Raw genomic sequence first — 14,705 nt, forward strand, 5'->3', positions numbered from 1 at the left:
AACCTGTATTATTTCAGTAGACATTGAAATGAGGATGCATCTTGCTGCCTTTCCAATGAAGCAAGTTTAATTTAGTAATAGGTGAAAAACCATCCTTACAAAGGTGTTAATCAGAGACTTGGCTTTGTGGACACTTTTCAGAGAACAAATTTGTTAGCATAAAAATAAAGCAAGAAAATAAAGAGCTGTTTAATCACTCAATTGGATTTTTCTGCCAGCATATTTATTTTCTCTGCAACCCACTGCTAAATTGTGCTTCCTAGCTGTTTTTATAAAATCACTGAATCAAATCTAACTCTGATTACATCAGAGAAGGCCAAGTACCCTACACCATAACAGGGGGTTTGAAATTTTGACTTGTCTACTTAAAGATCACCAAAATCTGATAACAAGGTCAATTAGGTCCCTGGGTGGGATTAAACCACCAACCTTTTGGTTAAAAGCCATACATACTAACTGATTGCGCCACAGAGACACTTTGCAAATTTCCATACTGACAAAGGCTAATAAGCATTCATCTAAAACGTTTCCTAGAAAAACTTTAAAATGTCAATAATCTGGAGAGTTTTTGTAAGATGTTTCTTCCATCAACCAACGAAGAAACACATTGGTACTTTCCCATGATGAGTGAGTGCTTCAGGATCTCTTGCACTTACATGTGCAGCAGAGTACTGCAATGGAAGCATGCTGGGCCCATAACCCAGAGGTAGGCAGATTGAAACTATCCTCTGCTATATGCATTTTTTTTTGTTAATTAAAGTAATCCAAAACTGGGATTGATATTTTGTCTCTTTTATTTTTACTTAAAGTACAATAACTTTTACCATTTTAATTTGTTTTAATAGTATATTGACAGTATTGTTTTCTTTCAAAAATCCACTTCATTTTCTTTACCCTATTATTAAAATGGTAATTGACAAAAACAAACTACATTGTCACCAGAAGAGCAATACAAAATGTACAAGTGATATATTAAAATCATCTTTCCAGCTTGAATTTCAATGATGCATTGGGTCAACAATTTTGTGAGAAACATCTTCACCCTTAAATAAAGATTTTCTTAATTCCTTACCTGTGTGCTAATTAGATATCACCTTGTTTTCACATTAAACAGACTTCCACATGAGAAAGCAGCAAGGATGCAGTGGCGTTAATGTTTCCTGGTGTCAACTTGTATTATTTCAGTAGACATTGAAATGAGGATGCATCTTGCTGCCTTTCCAATGAAGCAAGTTTAATTTAGTAATAGGTGAAAAACCATCCTTACAAAGGTGTTAATCAGAGACTTGGCTTTGTGGACACTTTTCAGAGAACAAATTTGTTAGCATAAAAATAAAGCCAGAAAATGAAGAGCTGTTTAATCACTCGATTGGATTTTTCTGCCAGCATATTTTTTTTCTCTGCAACCCACTGCTAAATTGTGCTTCCTAGCTGTTTTTTATAAAATCACTGAATCAAATCTAACTCTGATTACATCAGAGAAGGCCATGTACCCTACACCATAAGAGGAGGTTTGAAATTTTGACTTGTCTACTTAAATATCACCAAAATCTGATCACAAGGTTAATTACGTCCCTGGGTGGGATTGAACCACCAACCTTTTGGTTAACAGCCAAACACACTAACCGATTGCGCCACAGAGACACTTTGCAAAAAGTACATACTGACAAAGGCTAATAAGCATACATCTAGAACGTTTCCTAGAAAAACATTAAAAAATCAATAATCTGGAGAGTTTTTGTAAGATGTTTCTTCCATCAACCAACGAATAAACACATTGGTACTTTCCCATGATGAGTGAGTGCTTCAGGATCTCTTGCACTTACATGGGCAGCAGAGTACTGCAATGGAAGCATGCTGGACCCATAACCCAGAGGTAGGCAGATTGAAACTATCCTTTGCTATATGCATTTTTTTTGTTAATTTAAGTAATCAAAACTGGGATTGATATTTTTGCTCTTTTATTTTTACTTAAAGTACAATAACTTTTACCATTTTAATTTGTTTTAATAGTATATTGACAGTATAGTTTTCTTTCAAAAATCCACTTAATTTTCTTTACCCTGTTATTAAAATGGTAATTGACAAAAAAACTACATTGTCACCAGAAGAGCAATACAAAATGTACAAGTGATATATTAAAATCATCTTTCCAGCTTGAATTTCAATGATGCATTGGGGCAACAATTTTGTGAGAAACATCTTCACCCTTAAATAAAGATTTTCGTAATTCCTTACCTGTGTGCTAATTAGATATCACCTTGTTTTCACATTAAACAGACTTCCATGTGAGAAAGCAGCAAAGATGCAGTGGCGTTAATGTTTCCTGGTGTCAACCTGTATTATTTCAGTAGACATTGAAATGAGGATGCATCTTGCTGCCTTTCCAATGAAGCAAGTTTAATTTAGTAATAGGTGAAAAACCATCCTTACAAAGGTGTTAATCAGAGACTTGGCTTTGTGGACACTTTTCAGAGAACAAATTTGCTAGCATAAAAATAAATTCCAGAAAATGAAGAGCTGTTTAATCACTCAATTGGATTTTTCTGCCAGCATATTTTTTTTCTCTGCAACCCACTGCTAAATTGTGCTTCCTAGCTGTTTTTTATAAAATCACTGAATCAAATCTAACTCTGATTACATCAGAGAAGGCCAGGTACCCTACACAATAAGAGGGGGTTTGAAATTTTGACTTGTCTACTTAAATATCACCAAAATCTGATCACAAGGTCAATTACGTCCCTGGGTGGGATTGAACCACCGACCTTTTGGTTAATAGCCGAACACACTAACCGATTGCGCCACCAAGACACTTTGCAAACAGTACATACTAACAAAGGCTAATAAGCATACATCTAGAACGTTTCCTAGAAAAATATTAAAAAATCAATAATCTGGAGAGTTTTTGTAAGATGTTTCTTCCATCAACCAATGAATAAACACATTGGTACTTTCCCATGATGAGGGAGTGCTTCAGGATCTCTTGCACTTACATGTGCAGCAGAGTACTGCAATGGAAGCATGCTGGACCCATAACCCAGAGGTAGGCAGATTGAAACTATCCTTTGCTATATGCATTTTTTTTTGTTAATTTAAGTAATCAAAACTGGGATTGATATTTTTGCTCTTTTATTTTTACTTAAAGTACAATAACTTTTACCATTTTAATTTGTTTTAATAGTATATTGACAGTATAGTTTTCTTTCAAAAATCCACTTAATTTTCTTTACCCTATTATTAAAATGGTAATTGACAAAAAAAACTACATTGTCACCAGAAGAGCAATACAAAATGTACAAGTGATATATTAAAATCATCTTTCCAGCTTGAATTTCAATGATGCATTGGGGCAACAATTTTGTGAGAAACATATTCACCCTTAAATAAAGATTTTCGTAATTTCTTACCTGTGTGCTAATTAGATATCACCTTGTTTTCACATTAAACAGACTTCCACATGAGAAAGCAGCAAGGATGCAGTGGCGTTAATGTTTCCTGGTGTCAACCTGTATTATTTCAGTAGACATTGAAATGAGGATGCATCTTGCTGCCTTTCCAATGAAGCAAGTTTAATTTAGTAATAGGTGAAAAACCATCCCTACAAAGGTGTTAATCAGAGACTTGGCTTTGTGGACACTTTTCAGAGAACAAATTTGTTAGCATAAAAATAAAGCCAGAAAATGAAGAGCTGTTTAATCACGCAATTAGATTTTTTTGCCAGCATATTTCTTTTTCTCTGCAACCCACTGCTAAATTGTGCTTCCTAGATGTTTTTATAAAATCACTGAATCAAATCTAACTCTGATTACATCAGAGAAGGCCAGGTACCCTACACCATAACAGGGGGTATGAAATTTGACTTGTCTACTTAAAGATCACCAAAATCTGATAACAAGGTCAATTAGGTCCCTGGGTGGGATTGAACCACCAACCCTTTGGTTAATAGCCGTACATACTAACTGATTGCGCCACAGAGACACTTTGCAAAAGTTCATACTGACAAAGGCTAATAAGCATTCATCTAAAACGTTTCCTAGAAAAACTTTAAAAAGTCAATAATCTGGAGAGTTTTTGTAAGATGTTTCTTCCATCAACCAACGAAGAAACACATTGGTACTTTCCCATGATGAGTGAGTGCTTCAGGATCTCTTGCACTTACATGTGCAGCAGAGTACTGCAATGGAAGCATGCTGGGCCCATAACCCAGAGGTAGGCAGATTGAAACTATCCTCTGCTATATGCATTTTTTTTTGTTAATTAAAGTAATCCAAAACTGGGATTGATATTTTGGCTCTTTTATTTTTACTTAAAGTACAATAACTTTTACCATTTTAATTTGTTTTAATAGTATATTGACAGTATTGTTTTCTTTCAAAAATCCACTTCATTTTCTTTACCCTATTATTAAAATGGTAATTGACAAAAACAAACTACATTGTCACCAGAAGAGCAATACAAAATGTACAAGTGATATATTAAAATCATCTTTCCAGCTTGAATTTCAATGATGCATTGGGGCAACGATTTTGTGAGAAACATCTTCACCCTTAAATAAAGATTTTCTTAATTCCTTACCTGTGTGCTAATTAGATATCACCTTGTTTTCATATTAAACAGACTTTTACATGAGAAAGCAGCAAGGATGCAGTGGCGTTAATGTTTCCTGGTGTCAACCTGTATTATTTCAGTAGACATTGAAATGAGGATGCATCTTGCTGCCTTTCCAATGAAGCAAGTTTAATTTAGTAATAGGTGAAAAACCATCCTTACAAAGGTGTTAATCAGAGACTTGGCTTTGTGGACACTTTTCAGAGAACAAATTTGTTAGCATAAAAATAAAGCCAGAAAATAAAGAGCTGTTTAATCACTCAATTGGATTTTTCTGCCAGCATATTTTTTTTCTCTGCAACCCACTGCTAAATTGTGCTTCCTAGCTGTTTTTATAAAATCACTGAATCAAATCTAACTCTGATTACATCAGAGAAGGCCAAGTACCCTACACCTTAACAGGGGGTTTGAAATTTTGACTTGTCTACTTAAAGATCACCAAAATCTGATAACAAGGTCAATTAGGTCCCTAGGTGGGATTAAACCACCAACCTTTTGGTTAAAAGCCGTACATACTAACTGATTGCGCCACAGAGACACTTTGCAAATTTCCATACTGACAAAGGCTAATAAGCATTCATCTAAAACGTTTCCTAGCAAAACTTTAAAAAGTCAATAATCTGGAGAGTTTTTGTAAGATGTTTCTTCCATCAACCAACGAAGAAACACATTGGTACTTTCCCATGATGAGTGAGTGCTTCAGGATCTCTTGAACTTACATGTGCAGCAGAGTACTGCAATGGAAGCATGCTGGGCCCATAACCCAGAGGTAGGCAGATTGAAACTATCCTCTGCTATATGCATTTTTTTTTTGTTAATTAAAGTAATCCAAAACTGGGATTGATATTTTGTCTCTTTTATTTTTACTTAAAGTACAATAACTTTTACCATTTTAATTTGTTTTAATAGTATATTGACAGTATTGTTTTCTTTCAAAAATCCACTTAATTTTCTTTACCCTATTATTAAAATGGTAATTGACAAAAACAAACTACATTGTCACCAGAAGAGCAATACAAAATGTACAAGTGATATATTAAAATCATCTTTCCAGCTTGAATTTCAATGATGCATTGGGTCAACAATTTTGTGAGAAACATCTTCACCCTTAAATAAAGATTTTCTTAATTCCTTACCTGTGTGCTAATTAGATATCACCTTGTTTTCACATTAAACAGACTTCCACATGAGAAAGCAGCAAGGATGCAGTGGCGTTAATGTTTCCTGGTGTCAACTTGTATTATTTCAGTAGACATTGAAATGAGGATGCATCTTGCTGCCTTTCCAATGAAGCAAGTTTAATTTAGTAATAGGTGAAAAACCATCCTTACAAAGGTGTTAATCAGAGACTTGGCTTTGTGGACACTTTTCAGAGAACAAATTTGTTAGCATAAAAATAAAGCCAGAAAATGAAGAGCTGTTTAATCACTCGATTGGATTTTTCTGCCAGCATATTTTTTTTCTCTGCAACCCACTGCTAAATTGTGCTTCCTAGCTGTTTTTTATAAAATCACTGAATCAAATCTAACTCTGATTACATCAGAGAAGGCCATGTACCCTACACCATAAGAGGAGGTTTGAAATTTTGACTTGTCTACTTAAATATCACCAAAATCTGATCACAAGGTTAATTACGTCCCTGGGTGGGATTGAACCACCAACCTTTTGGTTAATAGCCGAACACACTAACCGATTGCGCCACAGAGACACTTTGCAAACAGTACATACTGACAAAGGCTAATAAGCATACATCTAGAACGTTTCCTAGAAAAACATTAAAAAATCAATAATCTGGAGAGTTTTTGTAAGATGTTTCTTCCATCAACCAATGAATAAACACATTGGTACTTTCCCATGATGAGTGAGTGCTTCAGGATCTCTTGCACTTACATGTGCAGCAGAGTACTGCAATGGAAGCATGCTGGACCCATAACCCAGAGGTAGGCAGATTGAAACTATCCTTTGTTATATGCATTTTTTTTTGTTAATTTAAGTAATCAAAACTGGGATTGATATTTTTGCTCTTTTATTTTTACTTAAAGTACAATAACTTTTACCATTTTAATTTGTTTTAATAGTATATTGACAGTATAGTTTTCTTTCAAAAATCCGCTTAATTTTCTTTACCCTATTATTAAAATGGTAATTGACAAAAAAAACTACATTGTCACCAGAAGAGCAATACAAAATGTACAAGTGATATATTAAAATCATCTTTCCAGCTTGAATTTCAAAGATGCATTGGGGCAACAATTTTGTGAGAAACATCTTCACCCTTAAATAAAGATTTTCGGAATTTCTTACCTGTGTGCTAATTAGATATCACCTTGTTTTCACATTAAACAGACTTCCACATGAGAAAGCAGCAAGGATGCAGTGGCGTTAATGTTTCCTGGTGTCAACTTGTATTATTTCAGTAGACATTGAAATGAGGATGCATCTTGCTGCCTTTCCAATGAAGCAAGTTTAATTTAGTAATAGGTGAAAAACCATCCCTACAAAGGTGTTAATCAGAGACTTGGCTTTGTGGACACTTTTCAGAGAACAAATTTGTTAGCATAAAAATAAAGCCAGAAAATGAAGAGCTGTTTAATCACGCAATTTGATTTTTTTGCCAGCATATTTCTTTTTCTCTGCAACCCACTGCTAAATTGTGCTTCCTAGATGTTTTTATAAAATCACTGAATCAAATCTAACTCTGATTACATCAGAGAAGGCCAGGTACCCTACACCATAACAGGGGGTATGAAATTTGACTTGTCTACTTAAATATCACCAAAATCTGATAACAAGGACAATTGGTGGGATTGAACCACCAACCTTTTGGTTAATAGCCGTACATACTAACTGATTGCGCCACAGAGACACTTTGCAAAAGTTCATACTGACAAAGGCTAATAAGCATTCATCTAAAACGTTTCCTAGAAAAACTTTAAAATGTCAATTATCTGGAGAGTTTTTGTAAGATGTTTCTTCCATCAACCAACGAAGAAACACATTGGTACTTTCCCATGATGAGTGAGTGCTTCAGGATCTCTTGCACTTACATGTGCAGCAGAGTACTGCAATGGAAGCATGCTGGGCCCATAACCCAGAGGTAGGCAGATTGAAACTATCCTCTGCTATATGCATTTTTTTTTGTTAATTAAAGTAATCCAAAACTCGGATTGATATTTTGTCTCTTTTATTTTTACTTAAAGTACAATAACTTTTACCATTTTAATTTGTTTTAATAGTATATTGACAGTATTGTTTTCTTTCAAAAATCCACTTCATTTTCTTTACCCTATTATTAAAATGGTAATTGACAAAAACAAACTACATTGTCACCAGAAGAGCAATACAAAATGTACAAGTGATATATTAAAATCATCTTTCCAGCTTGAATTTCAATGATGCATTGGGTCAACAATTTTGTGAGAAACATCTTCACCCTTAAATAAAGATTTTCTTAATTCCTTACCTGTGTGCTAATTAGATATCACCTTGTTTTCACATTAAACAGACTTCCACATGAGAAAGCAGCAAGGATGCAGTGGCGTTAATGTTTCCTGGTGTCAACTTGTATTATTTCAGTAGACATTGAAATGAGGATGCATCTTGCTGCCTTTCCAATGAAGCAAGTTTAATTTAGTAATAGGTGAAAAACCATCCTTACAAAGGTGTTAATCAGAGACTTGGCTTTGTGGACACTTTTCAGAGAACAAATTTGTTAGCATAAAAATAAAGCCAGAAAATGAAGAGCTGTTTAATCACTCGATTGGATTTTTCTGCCAGCAAATTTTTTTTCTCTGCAACCCACTGCTAAATTGTGCTTCCTAGCTGTTTTTTATAAAATCACTGAATCAAATCTAACTCTGATTACATCAGAGAAGGCCATGTACCCTACACCATAAGAGGAGGTTTGAAATTTTGACTTGTCTACTTAAATATCACCAAAATCTGATCACAAGGTTAATTACATCCCTGGGTGGGATTGAACCACCAACCTTTTGGTTAACAGCCAAACACACTAACCGATTGCGCCACAGAGACACTTTGCAAAAAGTACATACTGACAAAGGCTAATAAGCATACATCTAGAACGTTTCCTAGAAAAACATTAAAAAATCAATAATCTGGAGAGTTTTTGTAAGATGTTTCTTCCATCAACCAACGAATAAACACATTGGTACTTTCCCATGATGAGTGAGTGCTTCAGGATCTCTTGCACTTACATGGGCAGCAGAGTACTGCAATGGAAGCATGCTGGACCCATAACCCAGAGGTAGGCAGATTGAAACTATCCTTTGCTATATGCATTTTTTTTGTTAATTTAAGTAATCAAAACTGGGATTGATATTTTTGCTCTTTTATTTTTACTTAAAGTACAATAACTTTTACCATTTTAATTTGTTTTAATAGTATATTGACAGTATAGTTTTCTTTCAAAAATCCACTTAATTTTCTTTACCCTGTTATTAAAATGGTAATTGACAAAAAAACTACATTGTCACCAGAAGAGCAATACAAAATGTACAAGTGATATATTAAAATCATCTTTCCAGCTTGAATTTCAATGATGCATTGGGGCAACAATTTTGTGAGAAACATCTTCACCCTTAAATAAAGATTTTCGTAATTCCTTACCTGTGTGCTAATTAGATATCACCTTGTTTTCACATTAAACAGACTTCCATGTGAGAAAGCAGCAAAGATGCAGTGGCGTTAATGTTTCCTGGTGTCAACCTGTATTATTTCAGTAGACATTGAAATGAGGATGCATCTTGCTGCCTTTCCAATGAAGCAAGTTTAATTTAGTAATAGGTGAAAAACCATCCTTACAAAGGTGTTAATCAGAGACTTGGCTTTGTGGACACTTTTCAGAGAACAAATTTGTTAGCATAAAAATAAATTCCAGAAAATGAAGAGCTGTTTAATCACTCAATTGGATTTTTCTGCCAGCATATTTTTTTTCTCTGCAACCCACTGCTAAATTGTGCTTCCTAGCTGTTTTTTATAAAATCACTGAATCAAATCTAACTCTGATTACATCAGAGAAGGCCAGGTACCCTACACAATAAGAGGGGGTTTGAAATTTTGACTTGTCTACTTAAATATCACCAAAATCTGATCACAAGGTCAATTACGTCCCTGGGTGGGATTGAACCACCAACCTTTTGGTTAATAGCCGAACACACTAACCGATTGCGCCACCGAGACACTTTGCAAACAGTACATACTGACAAAGGCTAATAAGCATACATCTAGAACGTTTCCTAGAAAAATATTAAAAAATCAATAATCTGGAGAGTTTTTGTAAGATGTTTCTTCCATCAACCAATGAATAAACACATTGGTACTTTCCCATGATGAGGGAGTGCTTCAGGATCTCTTGCACTTACATGTGCAGCAGAGTACTGCAATGGAAGCATGCTGGACCCATAACCCAGAGGTAGGCAGATTGAAACTATCCTTTGCTATATGCATTTTTTTTGGTTAATTTAAGTAATCAAAACTGGGATTGATATTTTTGCTCTTTTATTTTTACTTAAAGTACAATAACTTTTACCATTTTAATTTGTTTTAATAGTATATTGACAGTATAGTTTTCTTTCAAAAATCCACTTAATTTTCTTTACCCTATTATTAAAATGGTAATTGACAAAAAAAACTACATTGTCACCAGAAGAGCAATACAAAATGTACAAGTGATATATTAAAATCATCTTTCCAGCTTGAATTTCAATGATGCATTGGGGCAACAATTTTGTGAGAAACATCTTCACCCTTAAATAAAGATTTTCGTAATTTCTTACCTGTGTGCTAATTAGATATCACCTTGTTTTCACATTAAACAGACTTCCACATGAGAAAGCAGCAAGGATGCAGTGGCGTTAATGTTTCCTGGTGTCAACCTGTATTATTTCAGTAGACATTGAAATGAGGATGCATCTTGCTGCCTTTCCAATGAAGCAAGTTTAATTTAGTAATAGGTGAAAAACCATCCCTACAAAGGTGTTAATCAGAGACTTGGCTTTGTGGACACTTTTCAGAGAACAAATTTGTTAGCATAAAAATAAAGCCAGAAAATGAAGAGCTGTTTAATCACGCAATTTGATTTTTTTGCCAGCATATTTCTTTTTCTCTGCAACCCACTGCTAAATTGTGCTTCCTAGATGTTTTTATAAAATCACTGAATCAAATCTAACTCTGATTACATCAGAGAAGGCCAGGTACCCTACACCATAACAGGGGGTATGAAATTTGACTTGTCTACTTAAAGATCACCAAAATCTGATAACAAGGTCAATTAGGTCCCTGGGTGGGATTGAACCAACAACCTTTTGGTTAATAGCCGTACATACTAACTGATTGCGCCACAGAGACACTTTGCAAAAGTTCATACTGACAAAGGCTAATAAGCATTCATCTAAAACGTTTCCTAGAAAAACTTTAAAAAGTCAATAATCTGGAGAGTTTTTGTAAGATGTTTCTTCCATCAACCAACGAAGAAACACATTGGTACTTTCCCATGATGAGTGAGTGCTTCAGGATCTCTTGCACTTACATGTGCAGCAGAGTACTGCAATGGAAGCATGCTGGGCCCATAACCCAGAGGTAGGCAGATTGAAACTATCCTCTGCTATATGCATTTTTTTTTGTTAATTAAAGTAATCCAAAACTGGGATTGATATTTTGTCTCTTTTATTTTTACTTAAAGTACAATAACTTTTACCATTTTAATTTGTTTTAATAGTATATTGACAGTATTGTTTTCTTTCAAAAATCCACTTCATTTTCTTTACCCTATTATTAAAATGGTAATTGACAAAAACAAACTACATTGTCACCAGAAGAGCAATACAAAATGTACAAGTGATATATTAAAATCATCTTTCCAGCTTGAATTTCAATGATGCATTGGGTCAACAATTTTGTGAGAAACATCTTCACCCTTAAATAAAGATTTTCTTAATTCCTTACCTGTGTGCTAATTAGATATCACCTTGTTTTCACATTAAACAGACTTCCACATGAGAAAGCAGCAAGGATGCAGTGGCGTTAATGTTTCCTGGTGTCAACTTGTATTATTTCAGTAGACATTGAAATGAGGATGCATCTTGCTGCCTTTCCAATGAAGCAAGTTTAATTTAGTAATAGGTGAAAAACCATCCTTACAAAGGTGTTAATCAGAGACTTGGCTTTGTGGACACTTTTCAGAGAACAAATTTGTTAGCATAAAAATAAAGCCAGAAAATGAAGAGCTGTTTAATCACTCGATTGGATTTTTCTGCCAGCATATTTTTTTTCTCTGCAACCCACTGCTAAATTGTGCTTCCTAGCTGTTTTTTATAAAATCACTGAATCAAATCTAACTCTGATTACATCAGAGAAGGCCATGTACCCTACACCATAAGAGGAGGTTTGAAATTTTGACTTGTCTACTTAAATATCACCAAAATCTGATCACAAGGTTAATTACGTCCCTGGGTGGGATTGAACCACCAACCTTTTGGTTAACAGCCAAACACACTAACCGATTGCGCCACAGAGACACTTTGCAAAAAGTACATACTGACAAAGGCTAATAAGCATACATCTAGAACGTTTCCTAGAAAAACATTAAAAAATCAATAATCTGGAGAGTTTTTGTAAGATGTTTCTTCCATCAACCAACGAATAAACACATTGGTACTTTCCCATGATGAGTGAGTGCTTCAGGATCTCTTGCACTTACATGGGCAGCAGAGTACTGCAATGGAAGCATGCTGGACCCATAACCCAGAGGTAGGCAGATTGAAACTATCCTTTGCTATATGCATTTTTTTTGTTAATTTAAGTAATCAAAACTGGGATTGATATTTTTGCTCTTTTATTTTTACTTAAAGTACAATAACTTTTACCATTTTAATTTGTTTTAATAGTATATTGACAGTATAGTTTTCTTTCAAAAATCCACTTAATTTTCTTTACCCTGTTATTAAAATGGTAATTGACAAAAAAACTACATTGTCACCAGAAGAGCAATACAAAATGTACAAGTGATATATTAAAATCATCTTTCCAGCTTGAATTTCAATGATGCATTGGGGCAACAATTTTGTGAGAAACATCTTCACCCTTAAATAAAGATTTTCGTAATTCCTTACCTGTGTGCTAATTAGATATCACCTTGTTTTCACATTAAACAGACTTCCATGTGAGAAAGCAGCAAAGATGCAGTGGCGTTAATGTTTCCTGGTGTCAACCTGTATTATTTCAGTAGACATTGAAATGAGGATGCATCTTGCTGCCTTTCCAATGAAGCAAGTTTAATTTAGTAATAGGTGAAAAACCATCCTTACAAAGGTGTTAATCAGAGACTTGGCTTTGTGGACACTTTTCAGAGAACAAATTTGTTAGCATAAAAATAAATTCCAGAAAATGAAGAGCTGTTTAATCACTCAATTGGATTTTTCTGCCAGCATATTTTTTTTCTCTGCAACCCACTGCTAAATTGTGCTTCCTAGCTGTTTTTTATAAAATCACTGAATCAAATCTAACTCTGATTACATCAGAGAAGGCCAGGTACCCTACACAATAAGAGGGGGTTTGAAATTTTGACTTGTCTACTTAAATATCACCAAAATCTGATCACAAGGTCAATTACGTCCCTGGGTGGGATTGAACCACCGACCTTTTGGTTAATAGCCGAACACACTAACCGATTGCGCCACCAAGACACTTTGCAAACAGTACATACTAACAAAGGCTAATAAGCATACATCTAGAACGTTTCCTAGAAAAATATTAAAAAATCAATAATCTGGAGAGTTTTTGTAAGATGTTTCTTCCATCAACCAATGAATAAACACATTGGTACTTTCCCATGATGAGGGAGTGCTTCAGGATCTCTTGCACTTACATGTGCAGCAGAGTACTGCAATGGAAGCATGCTGGACCCATAACCCAGAGGTAGGCAGATTGAAACTATCCTTTGCTATATGCATTTTTTTTTGTTAATTTAAGTAATCAAAACTGGGATTGATATTTTTGCTCTTTTATTTTTACTTAAAGTACAATAACTTTTACCATTTTAATTTGTTTTAATAGTATATTGACAGTATAGTTTTCTTTCAAAAATCCACTTAATTTTCTTTACCCTATTATTAAAATGGTAATTGACAAAAAAAACTACATTGTCACCAGAAGAGCAATACAAAATGTACAAGTGATATATTAAAATCATCTTTCCAGCTTGAATTTCAATGATGCATTGGGGCAACAATTTTGTGAGAAACATATTCACCCTTAAATAAAGATTTTCGTAATTTCTTACCTGTGTGCTAATTAGATATCACCTTGTTTTCACATTAAACAGACTTCCACATGAGAAAGCAGCAAGGATGCAGTGGCGTTAATGTTTCCTGGTGTCAACCTGTATTATTTCAGTAGACATTGAAATGAGGATGCATCTTGCTGCCTTTCCAATGAAGCAAGTTTAATTTAGTAATAGGTGAAAAACCATCCCTACAAAGGTGTTAATCAGAGACTTGGCTTTGTGGACACTTTTCAGAGAACAAATTTGTTAGCATAAAAATAAAGCCAGAAAATGAAGAGCTGTTTAATCACGCAATTAGATTTTTTTGCCAGCATATTTCTTTTTCTCTGCAACCCACTGCTAAATTGTGCTTCCTAGATGTTTTTATAAAATCACTGAATCAAATCTAACTCTGATTACATCAGAGAAGGCCAGGTACCCTACACCATAACAGGGGGTATGAAATTTGACTTGTCTACTTAAAGATCACCAAAATCTGATAACAAGGTCAATTAGGTCCCTGGGTGGGATTGAACCACCAACCTTTTGGTTAATAGCCGTACATACTAACTGATTGCGCCACAGAGACACTTTGCAAAAGTTCATACTGACAAAGGCTAATAAGCATTCATCTAAAACGTTTCCTAGAAAAACTTTAAAAAGTCAATAATCTGGAGAGTTTTTGTAAGATGTTTCTTCCATCAACCAACGAAGAAACACATTGGTACTTTCCCATGATGAGTGAGTGCTTCAGGATCTCTTGCACTTACATGTGCAGCAGAGTACTGCAATGGAAGCATGCTGGGCCCATAAC

The 14,705-nt window shown here is 34.6% G+C and overlaps 2 non-coding genes across 2 annotated transcripts; both read right to left on the reverse strand.

The window, feature by feature from the left end:
• Positions 1 to 1,570: 1,570 nt before the first annotated feature.
• TRNAN-GUU (transfer RNA asparagine (anticodon GUU)) lies at positions 1,571 to 1,644 on the reverse strand. Its single transcript has one exon. It is a non-coding gene; the product is annotated as a tRNA-Asn (tRNA).
• A 10,428-nt stretch (positions 1,645 to 12,072) lies between these two features.
• TRNAN-GUU (transfer RNA asparagine (anticodon GUU)) lies at positions 12,073 to 12,146 on the reverse strand. The gene has a single exon. It is a non-coding gene; the product is annotated as a tRNA-Asn (tRNA).
• Positions 12,147 to 14,705: the final 2,559 nt, after the last annotated feature.

Source organism: Pseudophryne corroboree, unplaced genomic scaffold (assembly GCF_028390025.1).
Source record: "Pseudophryne corroboree isolate aPseCor3 unplaced genomic scaffold, aPseCor3.hap2 scaffold_1421, whole genome shotgun sequence".
NCBI lineage: Eukaryota > Metazoa > Chordata > Amphibia > Anura > Myobatrachidae > Pseudophryne > Pseudophryne corroboree.